This window comes from Pelophylax lessonae (genome assembly GCF_965119305.1).
Source record: "Pelophylax lessonae genome assembly, chromosome: 2".
In the NCBI taxonomy this organism is placed as follows: Eukaryota; Metazoa; Chordata; class Amphibia; order Anura; family Ranidae; genus Pelophylax; species Pelophylax lessonae.
In genome coordinates this window covers 449,436,793-449,449,057 of record NC_138769.1, presented here as the reverse complement: position 1 = coordinate 449,449,057, position 12,265 = coordinate 449,436,793, and positions in this window count along the sequence as shown.

Genomic DNA, 12,265 nt, shown 5'->3' with positions numbered 1-12,265 from the left:
GGCCTTTACCATCCTTTGAACATCTTCCCACAGAAATTATGAGTGGGTTCTTTAAAGTAGATCTACATTTTACCTGTTTTCTTTCATAAAATACTGTTTTTAACCTTTATCGTCCTTATTTTTATCTTTGTGCTGCTAATCTACTCTAGCCTCTTTTAGCCACTTATGTCTACATGCACTCATTCCAGTAATGGCTTAACATTATTGCTCTGCAGCTTTGTGATAGTAACAACAGTGGACCATTCCTGCTGTGGGTATTCCGAGCCAGGGGCACATGTGACAAAACAGGAGTATACTAGGGATATAGTTGTCACAGAACAGAGAGTGCATGGACCTTTATGCCAGGAACATCAGATATTCTTTTAATAGAAGTCTCTCCTTTTGCTCCAACCTAAAATGGTGAATGAAATACTTGACCTATTGGTTTCTGAGGACCATAGTTGAATATATGTTACTTAGAAATATAAATGTAAAATAAAACTCCAACTATTTCTTTTTTTTTTTTTTTTTTTTTTAGTTTTAGACACCCTACAGAAGGGTCAACATCTCTGCTGGGTTTTTATGGCTGTATTTTTTCCCCCACTGGCCAGATTTATCCTCCTTGTCTCTGGGACAGAAAGTTTGGGAAAAATCTCACAGCTGATAGGGATTTTTTTTACTCCAGCATGACTGTTTCTCTGTGCAAAAAATTCAGGTCCATATAGACATTGTCAATTTTAGTGTGGAGGAAATTAAATGGCCCTTACAGAGTCATGGCCTCAACCCTATTTAAACTTTTGGAATCATTTGGAACACTGACTGCGTACCATGTTTTCTTATTCAATATCAGTACTTGACCTCACAGTTTCTCTTTTGCTGAAAGGGCACAAATTCCCACAGTCACTCTGACTCTCTAAAACCTTGTGGAAAGCCTACTTAGAGTAGAGGGTGGTATAACTGCAAAGGAGGTGTGGGGTGGGGGCAGCTTTATATTAATGATCATGGTTTTGCAATTGGATGTCTAACAATCTTATATTGGTGTGATAGTCAAGTGTCCATTAACTTTGGGAAATATTTTGTATCCCTAAACAATTAACACAAGGTTGCAAGAGCACAATTTTTCCAAATGTATTTGTAGGTTGTAGCATTAACCAAACTCTTCCCTGCAATTCCCCTGCAGTAATTTGGAGGGTATCCACAAACTGTTGGTCATATAGCGTAGTTGTCACAAGATTTTGAGGTGAAATGAAAATCTTCTAAAGCATGGGTGTCCAACCTTTTGGCTTCTCTGGGCCACATTGAGTGTAGAGAAATTTTCTCGCGCCGCATATAAAATATATACTATAGTTAAGGTAAATAAGCAATAAAACGCCGCCGTGCCCTTCCCGCGCTGCCACGAGCCCACCACCCCCCCCCAGCACTAATTTAACACAACTAGAGGACGATCAAATGAAGTGGAATCAGTATACAGAGATTTACGTCTTCTGGGAGATATTAAAGGAACACCCTAACCACCATGACCACTTCAGTGATTTGAAGTGGTGATGGTGGGAGGAGTCAGAAACATTGCACATGCTGGGATATTTACAGTTATGTGCTGGGGGATAGTTGCACCCCTAGCACCTATGACTTAGGCAGCCAGAAAATGTCATGTCCTTATTTATACATGTATGAACAAGGACATGACATATTATGACAAAGCACAACTAGTTATTAAAAAACATATTGCAACAATTTACACACGCTAATGCACATACCTTTTCTACTTATTTTGTAGACTGCTGGCGGGTAATGCTGGTCATGCGGCAGATACTCCTGGAGGAAGCAGTGGCTGCAGTAGAGAGCAGAGCCGCTGCTTCCTGTATGGCTCCTGTCACAGGCGGAGGAGGGGTGCATTTCATATCACTCCCCCTGTGACAGAGCCAAAACTATACAGGAAGCATCGGCTCTGTCACTGACTGCAGACATCCTAAGTCTCCCGCAGCAGCCGGGAGATCGCACGGCACTTGCAGCCCAGTGCGTGCCCATCCAGTGCAGCCTGATCAGTGCCCATCCAATGTAGCCTCACCAGTGCAAGCCCATCCAATGCAGTCTGCAATGAAGATAGAGGAGAGCCGCTGGATTACACAGAGCGGGGAAATCCCGTTTACCCGGCGATAGGCTTGTGACGGTATCAGATTTTCATGCTGCGATTAATTGATTAAGGTTTTGCCACGGTATACGGTATTATCACGGTATTCTATTATTAAATTTAAATTATTAAATTTCCACCTCACTTCAATTTCATTGCTGAATTTAGGGGCTTTGGTTCACTTATGCACATTATTATATAGTCAGTCAGTACAGACTCTGAACCAGGCCTAAAATAGGTCATCAAGCAGTGTCTGGCCTAACTGGTGATAACTGGTCCTGGCGCTCGGCTCCGATCCGATGGCCTGGTCATTAAGAGGGCAAATCCTTGTGGTCAAGAAGTGGTTAAACCTGAAGGAGGTGTTGTTTATAAATTACTTTACTATCGCTTTAGGCCTGGTTCACATGTATGCGGGTTGGTGGTTCACATGTATGCGGGTTGGCGGTTCACATGTATGCGGGTTGGGGGCCCACATTTGCACAGGCATAGCAGCCCATTGATGTGAATGGGCTTGAGCTGCTATGCCTGCGTTTTCAGCTGAAATACAGAATTTAAAAAAATGCAGTGGCCATGAAATCCATCCTTCTTTTGCACCATGCGACTTACCTGCCTTTGCTGCACACGCAAACTGTTTTTAAATGCCGTGCCCACGTTTACAAAAAATGCAGAAAGCTTGCCAGAGCAGGAACTGCAGGTTAGTCGCATGGTGCAAAAGCAGGATGGATTTCAAGGCCACTGAATTTAAAAAAAATGCTGCATGCACCTTTTTTCTGCGGAAAATGAGGGCATAGCAGCCCGTTCAAATCAATGGGCTGCTATGCCTGTGCAAATGTGGGCCGCCAACCCGCATACATGTGAACCGCCAACACGCATACATGTGAACCGCCAACCCGCATACATGTGAACCAGGCCTAAAGCAATAGTAAAGTCATTAATAGATAAAAACACCGGTCCTCCTGCAGGTTTAACCACTTCTGGATCGCAAGGATTTGCCCCTTTAAAGACCAGGCCATCGGATCAGAGCGCCACGACCAGTCATCACCAGGTAGGCCAGACACTGCTTGATGGCTATATAATAATGTAATGTGGGCTGCTATGCGTGTGTGTGTATGTGTATGTATGTATGTGTGTATATATATATATGTGTATATATATATATATATATATATATATATATATATATATATATATATATATATTAGAGCTGCACGATTCTGGCCAAAAGGAGAATCACGATTTTTTAGCTTGGAATAAAGATCACGATTCTCTCACGATTCTCTGTGTAACAAAAAAAAAAAAAAATTGGGATAACTTTACTGTTACGTTTTTTTTTTTTTTTTAATTCATTAAAGTCTATTAATTGCGTTTGAAAGACTGCTGCGCAAATACAGTGTGACATAAAATATTACAACAATCGCTATTTTTTTTCTGTAGGGTCTCTGCTAAAAAATATATATAAAATGTTTAGGGTTCTAAGTACTTTTCTAGCAAAAAAAAACTGATTTTAACTTGCAAGCAACAAGTGTCAGAGAAAGATCCAGTCTTTAAGAGGTTAAACTTCCTTTCTCCCTGGCAGAGGGAAGGAAAAGATACAATGTAAACATTTTTGTTTATAGTTACTGGGAGAGCTGTGTGAGTGAATGAGTCATCCAGCTCACTGAAATGTATCAATTCACAAGTCAGACCCAGGGCAGAGAAACTCGGTATTTTAAAAATGCCACAATAACAATACCGTGGCTATGCAATACCGCGATATATCGAATTACCGAAAACCGGCATATGTCTACCCGGCGACCGCTGTCATACGAAGTCCTGCCTCCTGGACCGGCTCCTATAATAGATGTCACCAATGTGCTGTCTATCACAGGAGCCAGTCAGAAGGCGGGGCTTTGTATGACAGCGGCCGCCGGGTAAGCAGGAGATCCCCCCCTCTGTTTGTAATCCGGCGGCACTCGCCCCCTCCCCTCCAAGCCAGCCTCTGTCTACAGTTAGTTGGAAACCGCTGTGGTCGTGCCCCTGACTCGATTTCCTTCCTCCCCAGCAAAAAAAATAAAAGTGTCAGGGGGCAGTGGGCCGCATTGCCTGCGGTTCTGGGCCGCAGGTTGGACATGCCTGATGTAGAGCCTTCAGATATACACTGTTGCATTTATGGTTTAATGTTGTCTGTCTTATATCCCATATTATTCTCCTGCCTGTAAATATGAGAGGAACTCATTGGCTGAAATGTTGGTCTGCGGAACAGCAAAGAAAAAAATGTACCTCCTGCATCTGAAGCCAAGTTAAATTTTGTTTTTTTTTAGTCTTCCCACTCCAACCTTAAGCCAGGTGCCTGGGTCAGTGGCAGACCCAAACCCCAAACCTGCAGAAAAGTCCTCTTCGTCATGAAGAGGCTGCCCCACTTTCCATAGAGGGGGGTTGTCTGTTGGCCTTTGTAGTCACCTGGTCAGAAAGAAACATGTGGGTGACGTGGTGTCCAGGGGCTACAAGCCATAGTTTCTCTTTCTAAGTCTGCCCCACTTCAGGTTGTCCAGCCTACCTGTCTCTCTGTATAGGCTAGCAGACCTTCATGCTGCTCTTGCAGATCCTTTTAAGCAAAATAATTACTGTCATCGTTCCAATGCCAGAAAGCCCTATAGTTTTTGTTAATCTTGGATCTAAAAGCTTTAAATAAGTACCTTAAGCCTCGTACACACGTACCGATTGTCGGCCAACCGATCGGCCGTCTTTTGTCCAGGGCTGTCCTGTCTGCGGAAAAGTGCAAAAGACTGCACACAAATTTTGTCTACCGACTGCAGAAGTGATGTCATGTGATGGTTAACTTTCCCTGTGTTTTTTCTTCTCTGAGCATGCCCAGTCTTGCAAATCTGCTGATTGTCGGCCGAATTCTGTACTGACTGGCGAACAATAGGCCGTTCTGGTATTGGCCAACAAAAATTTTAATGCTTGCACGACAGATTCTTTTCGGCCGAAAGTGCACTGTCGGAAGCATCATACTAACAAGCCTACAATCGGCCGATCGGTCGTCGGCCGAATATTTACGGCCGACAATCGGTACATGTGTACGGGGCATTAGAGTCCAAAAAATTTACACTAAATCCACTCCCATAAGAGTCTCAAGTATGCTTACTTGTATGCCCCAATCTTTCCAGCACCACCAATACTACCTCTGTTTTTCTGTGGGCACACAGTTTGTAGTCCTTTTTGGTGTTCCTTCCATGCCTTGAGTATTTACCAAGGTATTAGTACAAGTTTTAGCCTTACTGTACTTCCAGGGCATTCCTATCATGGGATATCTGGACGATCTCCCACTGTGAGAACAGTTGGCACAAACTCTATGCAACAACGTACTATGGACAATCCATGTCTTAAAAAGGTTTGGTTATATTCTGAACATTCCGTCATTGGTAGGGGAACCAAATCATCACTTGGGAGAACCTTGGTCTTATTCTAGACACAGGTCAGACCAGAGTTTTTTTTTTTTCACAAGAAAATATTTTAACACTCTCAATTTCTGATTACACAGTCCAGGATCCATCCAACGTTGCATTTCCCAGGCCCTATGGTAGTTTGAGTAATTTCCATTTGCTCGGTTTCACTCATGACCCCTATGACACAACATTCTGTTGTTTGACACCGAAGACCAGATTTTCTCTGGCCTGGTGGCTCAGGATCCCAGCTCTGGAGTTAGGGAAACCCTTTCCTGCCACTATCTTGGAAGATTGAAACAACCCAATGAATGCATTTTTAAAAAAGTAAATACAGAAATTTCCATTGAGTACTACCCGGAATATACCCCTTCATTACCAGGTAATTTTTCAGTACTAGAATAGTTTGAAAATTGCTCAGTCATGCAACACTCTATCCACAAAAATGTAAATACATTTTGGAGACAGACCTTATTTTGGTGGTATTTAAAGTGGTTCTAAAGGTTGAAGTGTTTTTTTACCTTTTATTTTTTGTATGAAGGTAAAAAACCTGTCCTTGTGCTACTCCTCCCACAGCCCTCCCTAATACTCCTGTGAGCCCCCCTCAATCCAGCAAAGTGCACATGAGCCTCAGCTGTCCTGAGTCTCTGTCTCCTCATTGTCATCAACCACAGCCAGTGAGCCAATGAGAGGAGAGCGGGGGCCTAGCCGCGGCTCTATTTGTCTTATGGATGCATAGAGCAGGGCTCAGGAGCGAGCACACACTAGTGCCTCCATGGCAAGCAGCTTTCTATTGGAGGCACCGATCAAGAGGGAGGAGCCAGGAGCACCAGTGAGGGACCCAAGAAGAAGATGATCAAGGGCTGCTTTGTGCAAAATCATATTACACAGGGCAGGTAAGTATGAAGTTTTTTTTGTAACCCTGAACCTTTAATATTAATTTAATAACCACTTTTTTTTTTAATACTATACAAGGAAAAGACAACATTTTGAAAAAAAGAACCTAATCTGGCTGCCTATCACATTTCTCAAAGGCCTAAAATGCCATGGAAAGTATAAACGGCTACAAATAGGTTAGTTTAGGAAAGTGTATACAGTACAGTGCAGCAGTCAGAGTGCAGGGATCAGGACTATGTATTGCACAGAACAGCTTGCAGATTTCAGGAGTCCCCTTATGGTGGTGGTTGGTGGTGAGTGCCCCTTTATATGTTGGTGATCAATGGTGCATGCCTCCTTAAATGTTGGTGATAAGTGGCGAGTGCCCAATATGCCCTGTTTGATGTACCCTTTGCTGTTCAATACACCACCACTCTGATTTTAATGACAGCTCAATCACATGCTTTCAAAGGGTTCACTGGCCTCCTGGTTACTTTCTGCAGCTCTGTTGGAAAATAGCACTCAAGAAAACCGGGTCCACCTCTCTGCCTTTTTTTTACTATATGGTGGTATTGGGGTGGTTACATATATTATATACAATGAATATAAAAAGCTGAATGTGCTGTGGTGTAGAATGATGGTGTATACCATTGTTGTGTCCTTTCTGCTGGATATGGTGTGTGCTGAAGTCCTGTCCAATGTGTTGAATTAGGAGTTTGCTGTCTGGTATACTAGGAATAACGCATGCTTCTGCATGCCATGACCAATGTACTAGGTAGTGTCTGTGCTGCTGCATCCTGCATCCGGTGTGCTATTGATCGGCTTGTGTACAACCAGCCAGTCAGGTTTTTCGTGAACGATAAGTGTCGCTGGATGTAGGCTGAAGGCTCTCTGCTGGCAGAATACAATACCACAGAGGAAAGGATTTTTTCAGTGCAATCCGCTGGGTAAATCAAGAAAAAAAATAATCCATGCATAAGCTGCTTTTGTTAAGTCTAGTCGGAGCACAAGAAGAAAAACTGACTTCTACTTAAAGTGGTGGTGACCCTCCGACATGAAATACGAACAAACCATATTCTTCAATAGTGTGTACTTGTCTCAGTTAAGAGCACTAAATGTAATTTCTGTCTGCTGCTTTGGTCCTCTGCGATCAACATGACTCATTGCTGATGAGTTTTCCTGACACCAAGAGAAAAAAAGTGACAGGGGAGGGACCTCCAGCAGATTGAAAGCCTCATCTCTGTTCCTGTGTGCTGTGTGAAGGGGGGGAGCGTGTCTCTTTCCTCCAATCAGCTCTCAGAGCTCTCCTCCCTGAGCTCTGCACTGTGCAACTTCAGCTCTCCACCCCCCTTTTTTTAACTCTCAGACAAGCTTTAAAATTCAGCACTTGGAATGGATGTAGAGAGGAGAATACTGCATAAAACATATGCAGGAGGATTTGTTTAATCTCTGCGTATCACCTGAGGCCAGTAACTTTACTGGGTATATGTAAGGGTTTACATCCACTTTAATATCAGGCAAAAAACATAAAGAACTCCATTCAAATGCAAAAACATCAACAGCCTGCTAGACCATTTACACTTTATTGTAAAATGCAGAGGCCGCAGGGAAACCCTTAAGGCTACATTCACACCTGAGCGTAGCGTTTTTCGCGCGTTTTTTACCGCGATTTTACCGCGATTTTTGCGGCGTTTTTTACCGCGATTTTACCGCGATTTTTACCGCGATTTTTGTGCAGGCGTTTTTAGATTGAATAGAGATCAATGGAAAACGCCTGTAATCTGCCCAAAAAGAAGCTCATGTACTTTTTTGAGCGTTGGGCGTTTTGTAAACAGCGTCAAAACGCTCAGATGTGAACAGGGGCCATTGAAATGAATAGGATTTGTCTTGTTGGGCGTTTTGAGAGCTGATCCTAGAGCAGAAAAACGCCCCAAAAACGCCCCAAAACGCCTAGATGTGAACGGAGCCTAAAAGCTTACTGTAGCAATAGTCATATCACCTCGACAGCTGATGTGTTACCAGAAAGCATTAAACCTATGAACTATATATATGTACCCCAAATAATTTAAGTTTCCCTTTTAAAGGGAGTGTAATTTTAGTCAACATGTATTTTAAGTTATGTCTACATTGTCTTCTTTTACATTTTTCACAAGCTTGCTCAAACATTCGTAGATTAGACAGTAGAGGCAGGGTAGACCAGCTACTACAACTAATCTATCTAGATTAGACATCGGACATACAGAAAGTGAATTGTTTTTAAATAATCAGCCTACTGACTGAATTGCATTGTGATTATTGCAAGTACCAGTAAGGGCCCATTCACACCTTGTGTGCATTAACTCATTGCGTTAAAGCTGATTTCCAGCTTTACTGCCACTTTAAAGGATAAGTTCACCTTTTGTAAACAAACAATAAACTTCAGCCTGTAAAGCATTGCACCTGTGATCAGTGGATTGCGGGTGCAATGTCAGGCTCCTGCAGACCAGACAGTATAGCTGTCTGCCTACACCTCCCATATGGGCAGACAGTTACTGAATTGCAGGAAGAAACAAACAATGAACATAAGAACGCTCATCAGCGCCCTCGCAGTTCATTGAGAGCTACAAGCTGTCTGCCGCGGTGGGCAATGGGACTTGTAGTTCATTCATTCACTAATCTCTGTGAGCGGAGAACAGTAACTTGTTACATGTTAGACCGTTTATATGGATGTAACAGGTACAAAAGGTGGGTCTATCCTTTAACTATTTCCTGCATTAACAGGTGTGCCCACTGGGCATGTTGTATAAACTGAGGCTACATACAGTGTACAGCCTTGTGTTCCAGGTGTGAGAGGGGGAAGGTCCCGTTTCTCGCTAGGAACAAAATAAAGTCAGGCTGAGCGGTGTTCAGCCATTCATTGGCAGCTTTGTATTCTATGAATGAACACAAAGCTTCCTCTGACTGCCTGAGCTGGAGATCGTGACATCATCTCTCTGCCTCAGAGGAAGATTTGTATTCATTTAAAGTGAAACAGTAAGGTCTTGTCTCACTGTAACACAAGGGGTTGTATAGTGTATGTAGCCAAGGCTACATACATTTAATTCAATGCACCCAATGGTTGCACCTCTGAGGTTGGAAATATTTTGTTAGGGCCAGCTTGTTAAAGTGACAGTAAAGCTTTAAAGTAACCCATCCTCTATGAAATTGCCATCAACTAGCCTGAACGTATGAAATAATGCCCCTGCCCTATTTTTGGCAACACAATCCACCAGGTATTTACATCAGCACACTGTGGTGTCCTATGAATCTGGTATGCTTGTTTTTACTGCATATGTGTGTTGTAGTGCAACGAAGAGGCGTTAAATTCTCTGTGTTTTTTTTTTTCTTTTACCTACAGGTAAGCTTATAATAAAGCTTACCTGTAGGTAAAATGAGTATCTCCTAAACATGCACTGTTTAGGAGATATTCTAGTGATCAGCAGCCAGTGACATCACCTGCGCAATGGCTTTGAAGGAACAGCATACCCCTGCCGTTCCTTCGGAGCTCTGTGCCTTGGCCACGCATGCATGGGAGTAATGTCATCATGGCTCTGCAATTCAAGCAGCCACAAACCCGGATTGAAGATGGAAGCCTTTGCAGTGGTGACAGCGCACCGCTGGAGGGCCTGGCTTCAAGGAAAGTCTTCATAATGTGCTTGCATTCAATGCATACTTGCACATTATGCCTTTAACTTTCAGGGAATATTTTTTTTGTCCACTTTTTGCTACAATTATTTACATCAATAACTTTTACATGTATTATCTAAAACAAGTTTTAGGTAGAAAAAAAAACCAGTCCCTTTAAGACACACATTATATCAGTACAAATACTTGCAATCTGTCAAGTGCTCTGAAGAGTATTGGCTGTGAGGTACCTGAGCATACAGAGTATAATTTAGCCTTCTATAAAATCTAATATCAGATGTTGGTCACTTTGATACTGAAAATACTAGCCTGGTTTTCATGCTCCTCCGGTGGTTTCAGTGCTTTGGGATACTGACACAGAACAAGTATTCAGATTGGGAGTTTAAAGTGATTGTAAAATCTTGTTTAAAAGAAAAAAATAACAAACATGTTAATATACTTACCTCCCCTATGCAGTTTGTTTTGCACAGAGTGGCCCAAATCCTCCTCTTCTTAGGTCTCTCTTCCCTGCTTATGGACTCTCCCACCTGCCCTCAAGCAGCTTTCTATGGGGGGGGGACCAGAGCTGAGCTACAGCTCAGTGTGTCTATTCAGACACGGAGCTGCTGTTTGGCTCCGCCCCCTCTCTCCTGATTGCCTCACTGACTTTGATTGACAGCCACGGGAGCCAATGGCACCATGGCTGTGTCTCAGTCAATTAGGAGGGAGAGTCCCGGATGGCCGAGGGACATTGCTGGATAGAGGGGGCACAGGTAAGTATTAGAGGGTGCTGCTACACCCAGAATGCTTTTTATCTTAATGCATATAATGCATTAAGATAAAAAAAACATTCCTGCCTTTACAAATCTTGTAAACTTTGCTTGCATAATGAAGCCAGAGGATTAGCATGACACCCAGGAACCCAGCATTTTTAGGAGGAGGTCAAAAGTGGCATTTTTAGATTTTTCTCAGTTTAGAGTTGTTTTAAAAACTCAATTATAGATAAATGTGCCCAAAAGGTGTGTACTGAACCAACCATGCACAATATCATAAACCGCATTTGAAATTTTTCAGAATCTATTTATTATATTCCACGATCATCATTCTTCAATCTGTCTGCATTTACCTAATGCGAGGTAGATAAGTGTGGCCAATCAGATGACCAAAACGGTCACATGAGTACAGTGCTTCCATTTATAATCCTACGCAATGTTACAAAAGCATCTGAAGAACAGAAAGAAAAAATAAAATATATTGAAATGCTACTTTTATTCCTGGTTTTATTGCAAACTGTGTTATATACCCATTTCTTATATTGCTTAAAGTGATCATTTCCCGTTTTCCTTGAGAAAAATATGTACAATAATTCAGTGCAATATAAACATTTTTCTTCTGCTGCTTCTGGAGAACATTATCAGGGCAATTTACGTAACCTCACCTACAAGTTGCATTAGATTAGATTATTCATGTACAGGCAAAAACTTCATTATGAAGGTCAGGAAAAACACTCTACATTACCATTAAATAATGCATATGAATGTCAGCAGCAGTAAACTTTAGGCTGGACAGTGGTATTGATATTAGAAAACCAATATACATACATTTAAACAATAAATAAAGGCAAACAAATATGTAAAAGTAGTGTCCTGTGTTGGATTAAAGAATATCTAAAAACAAAACTTTTCGTTTTCCATTTTGGATACAGTAAGGGAGGGTTAAAACTGCTATTTTTCCTCTGTTAGGAAGATTTCTCCTAAATTCAACAGGGAGTGAGAGGATACCCTTCCAATGTGAGGGAAATCCTCGCTTTGACAGTGGTCATGGAAACGTGTGTCCCTATAAGAAGATTTCCCCTATATTGCTGTTCTGGTGCCAATCTTCACCTTGCCTTCAGTTTCATTCATGGTGACTTAGGTGATGGAACAACAAAGCCCCGTACACACGCGTCGAAATTCGGCAGGGAATTTTCGTCCGATGACCGATCTTCCGATTTTCGGCTTGTATGATGCTTCCGACAACCGACCGAAAAAAATCTGATGTGCAGGCTATAAAATTTTTGTCCGCCGTCAAAACACGGCCGATTTTCGTGCAGTCAGTACAGATTTCGACATTGAAAAATCTTATGAGCAAGTCTGGGCATTCTCAGAGAAGAAAGAACACAAAGAAAGCAAACCAACACATGACATCCCTTCTGAAGTAGAATTTTGTCGGG